We start from the raw sequence: 6,565 nt of genomic DNA, 5'->3' as shown, positions 1-6,565 counted from the left end.
TCTTTCTCCTCCCATCCCTTACGACATTACTTGTGGGGCTTGACCGGTAGGCCCTGGCGGTAAAATCCGGATTTTTCCACCCCTCCCTCTTTTCTCCAATTTTAGCAAGATCAATCTTCCCCGGCCCGGTCCTGTTCTTCCGGTTGGTAGACTCCACAATGACCTTCAAACGCTGTCTCCTAATAGGATTTTATAAAGATGGTTCTTCTAAATGTAAAGAAATCTGTGGAAGACTCAAAATGAGACGGTTTTAAGACTAACGTAATTAACAATCGGCCAGATAACTTGGCTTCCGTCCAGCACGATCCAAGTTTCAACGTCACGTGATTGCCGGGGAGTAAGCCTGGGATTTTACCGGCGGGCCACTGTGGGCCAGAACGCCGCCGCCACTTCCGGTCCCTGGATCATAGCATAAACGTCACTTCCTTAGCAATGCACTTTAACCCATTTCACGCACGCCCTCTACATTACACTTTGCGACAATCTTTGTGTATTTTTTGTTTTTTTCTCTGATTTCATCGCAAGAAAATTAATGTTCAAACCATTCGCGAAAATACAGGCCCCTAAAATGCAGCACGCCCGCCTGGGGGCGACAGGGCGGAGCTCGAGGTCACGTGACTGTCTAGGCCCGCCCCCCTCTGCAGCTGAAGACTTCCCCTCCCGCAGTGACAGAGCCTCTGGTCCGTGATCGGTAGTGTTTCTGCACCTCGCGCCCCGGCAGGTGAGCTGCGACCGGTAACCGGCAACTGGTGGGAATAGAAGGGGTGGGAAGAGGAAGAGAAGAGAAAGTGTGAACGGCGGCCTCCGTTGTCAGGGGCTTTCTCCCTGCTGTCACCCGGCGCTGGCTAGGAGCTCTTTTCTCCAGTTCTCTTGACCCTCGCTTCCCCCACTGTGGTCGCCCCAGTCACTTAGGGGTGAGACGTCCACCTTTCCTGGGGTTGGGGGTGAGTGCGGCCATTATGGTTCCCTATTTGGAGTCTTTGGGGCTTCGGGTAGTGGGTTTGGTTCAGCCATTTCTCAGGGTCTGCAGTAGTCTCCAGGTATTATTCCCCAAAGCTCATTCTTTTGCAGAGGCCCTGCTCGGTCTTTATCTTCAGCCTTGGGCTGGGAAGCTGGGAGGTAGGAAAAACCCTGGAGGCAGAGGCGTCTCCGGTGAGACAGGCTTGGGAGAGAATGTCACTGATGTGGCCCTCACTGCGGAGTCACTGTAAAGCTTGCTCCGAATGTGCTTTCTCAGTAATTCTGAGTTTTTAATCTGACATCCCTGTGTGAGGGGTTCTGTAGATGTTCACATAATTTGGTTGGGCCTGGAAGGGTAAAAGCAGGCTTTTACCTTTCTCTTCTCTGATTTTATGGTGCAGGAAGGGAGAAAACAGTTGAAAGAATAAAGATACACTAGCTTCAAAACAGGAGGTGTTGGTAATGCGACAGTCTCAATTGAATGGGGAGGCGTTGAAAGATGATGGTGTTGCGGTTTCGTGCTCTGCAGGAGACCCAGACTAGCTTATGGAAAAGTGGGTTTCCCCCACAGGGAAGTATTCTTAAGGAACTGGTGGGGCTGGAAATATAATGGAACCAAATGTATTTGACCTTAAATTTAGAGGTAAGAAGGTTAAGTAAAGATATCGCTTACTTCTTATTTTCTGCCTTTGACATTCTCTTTTGTCGTGTCTACCAGAAATCCTGTTAATTGCTGTTCCCAATTAATTCCTTGACCAGTGGTGAATTTATATTAAGAAGCACTTATATTCCTCCTTAGCCTTCCCTATTTGTATAACTCCAAGTGACTTCTTCAGATTTTGATGAATAGTGTCTTGTGAAAATACAGAAATTATTTTGCTTAGGTTTTTGCCCAACCTGATGCACTCCCATTTCATATGTAATGTAGTAACCAATGTTTTGACCCTAAACAAGGTGCTTTAGGGAAGAGTGTTTTTCAGTTTGGGGTTAAACTCTTTTATTTACACTGCAAACTCAGAAAGTCCCCTGGTTCTTTTAAATTGAAAGGCCTTACAGAAATTACAGATTTGATTTTTAAAATTTAAATTACAGTTTTTTAAATTCTGAAAAGTCATGTTCTTTGTTAAACCTTGTAGTTTTATAGCCAATGTAATAAAAGAATCCATTAGAAAGATGGCCGAAAAGTGAAGAAGATGGAATCTTTATCTTTGAGTCACGGATGTCACAGATTTGTTTTTGTGTTCTGTATCATCCAAATTCTCTACAATAAACTGATTTTGTTAAGGGGAACAAAAGGTTAAAATTCTAGTGTAATATTAATTTAATAAAATATTTTTTATACTAAGTTCAAGATTAAAAAAAAAACTGATCTATTGATGCTCTTTGCTAGAAAACATAACTTTAAAAATGTTTCTTGCTTTCCCTAAGTAATAAGACCACTACCCTGAATTTATAGTTTTGGCATTTTGTGCTATTGTCCTACTCTACTGGCATGGTTATGTAGCCATGCCTGCTACCAAAATAAATATAGTTTCATCCATTAGTTTGCTCCAGAGTGAAGTTCTCTGATCTCTAGAGGAAAGAAAAACATAAGTAGTGTTGCTTCATTGGCCAGGTGACATTCCACCAAATAGGACACATTTTTTAAAAGCCCTGGAAGTCCAAACCAGTCCTGTCTGGGTGAGACCAAAGTAGGAAAGAGAAAAACCAGCTGAAGAGCATTGAGTACTAGAGGGGAAGATGTCAATATGAAGGAGGTTGTGAATGAGTCTGCAGTTTTACTTCACAATTTCCCCAATTTTAGGGAACTCTGCCCACTAATGAAATTAACAGCAGGAATTGGTGACTAAATTGCTGTTAAAGTTGAGTGCGAAAAAGAGCTTTAACATTATGCATAATTCATGCACAAACAAGTGGTTTGAAGCTAGGAAGCCATTTCTGAAACTAGCTTTTTTTTTTTTTTAAAGAATTTATTTATTTATTTATTTTAGAGGTAAAGCTGGGGTAGGAGTGGAGGGGGAGGACTAAACAGACTCCACGCTTGAGCGCAGGGCGGAGGCTTGGGGCTTGATCCCACAGCCCTGAGATCATGACTCCACCCAAGATCAAGAGTCAGATGCTTAACCAACTGAGCCATCCAGGTGCCCCTGAAGCCAGCTTTTTATCAGTTTACGAGTATTACATGGAGAAACCGTAACATTCATTAGGGAATTTTGCTGTAGTCCCAACAGTAAATGACCCACAAGAGTTTTTGTGTTAAGGTCCCTGACACTGCTTGTGGGCTTACTCTGAGGTCTTCCTTAACATTTCTCTGCCTGGGTTATCAGCACCACCAAGAATGCTTTGTCCCCCTATTGACAGAACTAGCCCCTCAGTCCTATAGCACACACACTATTTTCTGTTCTTCACTTCTACCACATTGTATTTGATTACTGTTGGCTGGGCTGTTCCTTAGTAAACCATAAAGCTCCTAGGAGTTCAAGGATGGTGTCTCTACTCTTGTGTCTTCAGAACCAGGATGCTGAAGTATTTGATGAGTCTTCAGTAAATTTTATTTATTTATTTATTGAATGAATGTTTGACAGTTAGACAGGAAGGTTAAACTAGTTTTAAACCTCTTAAAAATCATAGATCCTTCTAAGGATCTGTACTAGGTATTGTTTTCAAATATAAATTGGTAATAATAACCATCCAAATCATGATCAGAAGAATAGACAGAAACATCAGACAGACTTTAGTAATGCAGTGACCAACTTATTTTCACACCATACATGTTTACTAGTAGGTATGGTTATTGTCCAAATATGAAAGGGAAGGGAAGAAGAGTGAGTTGTCCTTAAAATGTGGCTCTGTATAGGCTACAAGTGATGTAGCACTAGAGCGAAAATCAGAGGGTGATGGTTCAGCCTTGCTACTTTAGTTACATGCTTTTTAGAGTAAAGTTGGGAGTGGAGGCTTAGGATTTGATACTTGAGAATCTTTCTCCCACAAGTATCTTAAGTTCAGGTGAGATAAGCCCTAGATAATCTATGTGAACGTATTTTAAAAACTAAGTGATATTTAAATGTAAAGCAATATAATGTGGACTTTATGAGAATAGATTTCCCAGTTATACAGACCTGGGTTCAGGTTCTGACCCTACCACTTATTTAGGCTGTGTGACCTTGGACAGTTTACTTAATCTAAGCTTAAATGTTCTCATATTTCAATTTATCCCATAGGTGCTATTAAATTAGACTATGAATACAGGGAGCCTAGTACATTGTAAGTTTTTGTTAGCTTTACTCATATCTGGTTTGGTTTTATATACTGTATTTTTAAAAAAGATTTTATTTATTTAAGACAGAGAAAGAGCATGCGCACACGCGCCCTGAAGCAGAGGGGCGAGGCAGAAGCAGACTGCTGAGCAGGCAGCCCAATGCGGGGCTCCAACCCAGGGTCCTGGGGTCATCACCTGAGCTGAAGGCAGTCGCTTAACCGACAGAGCCTTCAGGCGCCTCCTGTATACTGTATTTTTAAAGGAGACTTAAGTCATCCTATAAAATGAGGAACAGGTTTGGGGTGTAGAGAAATGAATAGAATTTGAAATGAGGCTATTACCAAAAAATAGAGGAACTAGAAAAATGTACTTATAGCAGAGATTCTAAAACAGATTTATCAATAGAAGCTGAGAAATATCAACAAATTCCCATTATTTTGGCAACTGCAGTGACTTAATATTTTTTATATAGATTTTTCCAAAGCTTATGATTGTTAATATGTAGAATCAATTTAAGGAGTAGTTCTTCTGTTTCTAAATTTTTATCCTTACAGTGGGTTATAGAAATATATTAAAATTGTGCAGAGCTATAGAGCAGGAACTTTTGAGTATATGCTTATGTTTACAATTTTTGCATTTTATTTTACATGTCTTTAATTTTTGTCCTCATATGAAGTAGATGGGAATGTAGAGAATATGACAGGGACATGAACTAGAGTAAAAAAATTTTCTTCTAAATTGATGATTCACAAAGATTAGTGGTTTTATATTGGAAAATACCAGTAAATTAAACAATAATTGAAGTATAGTTATCATGAGTTAATGTTTCACCTTAATCCTGAAAAATTTATTACTCATTTATTCTAAGGAAAGATTTTTATGGGGAGATTACTGAATTTAATGTCAACTTTTATATTTTGGTGAAGTAAATTGTGGTCTGTGTTTTCCATTTAATTTCCTTCTGTAGAGACTTTAAAAGTTTTACAATTCTCTTTTTTCCTCTTGTGAAACGAAAGTGACTGGTTTGTATAAGTGTATTCTTTTATTCATATAGTATATACATATTGTATATATAGTAAATACATATATATATACATATATGTTTTTGTGTGTATTTATAAAGATGACTGGAATGGATGTATATTTTCATAGTATAAGTATAGATTCTTCTTTTTACTTAAATTATCAAAGGTATTTTTAGAATTAGTTAACTACTGTGAATAAAATTATCTATGACTAATTTATTTTAAACTCCCCTTTATTTTTGTTCGTAGTTAGCTCTATTTAATAAATTTTACAACCGTGATTAGCCTGTTTTTAAAAATTGGTATTCAGGTATTTTTGGATCTGACCTGTGCTATTTTTTTGGTTTCAAAAAATTTTGAATCAAAAAGTTTTGAATCTTAATGCTGTCTATAAAAACTATTGTTCTTTTGGTGATATACCTTTTTAAAAATTATACCTACAACATGTCATGTTTTGTTTCTTTTCTGAAAGATAATTAAGCATATTTCATTGACAATAAAATGGATAATGCCTGATGTGATCCAGAAGAGCTCCAGATGTGTTTGAGCAATGAAAAACAACCAGACTTCGTGTTTTGTTTTAGTTATTTCTTTAATTTTTTAAAAAGGAGTGTTTGTTTAAAAGTAAAATGGAGAAGACTAATTTGGGCAATACTTATAAAACTGAAGAAAGAGCATGATTAAAAAAACTATGTCACAGTGATTATATATTCATATTGGAAAAGTTGGAAGGAAATGCATCAAAATAAGTGATTATCCCTGGATTAGGAGATTAAAGAAAGATTTAGAATTTATTACTCTTCCTTTTGTGTATGTGAATTTCCACCATCAGTAGTCATTGCTTTGGGCAGCAAAATTTTTTTTAAATTTGATATGGAGAATTAAGACATTTAAATAATGATTTCTTCTTAATTATCTGAATATCTTAAGTGAAAATGTTTCAATTTATCCAGATAACTAAATAAATTATTTAATTTTATCAGTGCAGATGTATTTTTAGGCGTATGTAAGCACAGCAAAATTTTAAAAGCAGAAGTAAATCCCAGCATATAAAGGAATCTAATACATGACAAAGCTCTATTTCAATCCATTCGGAGAAAATGGCACATATATAGTAAATGTAACCAATACAACTTGTCTGTCTCAAAGAAAATAAAATTGAGCTGCTGCTTTGCAGCACAGGCACAAAATAATTTCAGAGGGATTAAAAGCTTAAATGTAAACAGTAAAATATTTAAAACATTAATCCCCTGGATTTTCTTTGTACATACAGACTAGATGTAGTAGTTTTCAATGGCAAAGATAAAGGACAAAAGTCAGT

The 6,565-nt window shown here is 37.5% G+C and overlaps 1 protein-coding gene across 1 annotated transcript in view; it reads left to right on the top strand.

The window, feature by feature from the left end:
• Window positions 1-608: 608 nt before the first annotated feature.
• ATP6V1A (ATPase H+ transporting V1 subunit A) overlaps window positions 609-6,565 on the top strand; it is a 57,206-nt gene continuing 51,249 nt past the window's right edge. Inside the window, exon 1 of the mRNA XM_045785157.2 lies at window positions 609-721. The gene's annotated coding sequence lies outside the window, so the exon portion shown is untranslated. The remainder of the gene's footprint in view (window positions 722-6,565) is intronic.

Source organism: Ursus americanus, chromosome 4 (assembly GCF_024610735.1).
Source record: "Ursus americanus isolate L20-20 chromosome 4, mUrsAme1.1.p, whole genome shotgun sequence".
Taxonomy (NCBI): Eukaryota; Metazoa; Chordata; class Mammalia; order Carnivora; family Ursidae; genus Ursus; species Ursus americanus.
This window is presented reverse-complemented; position numbering and strand designations above follow the sequence as displayed.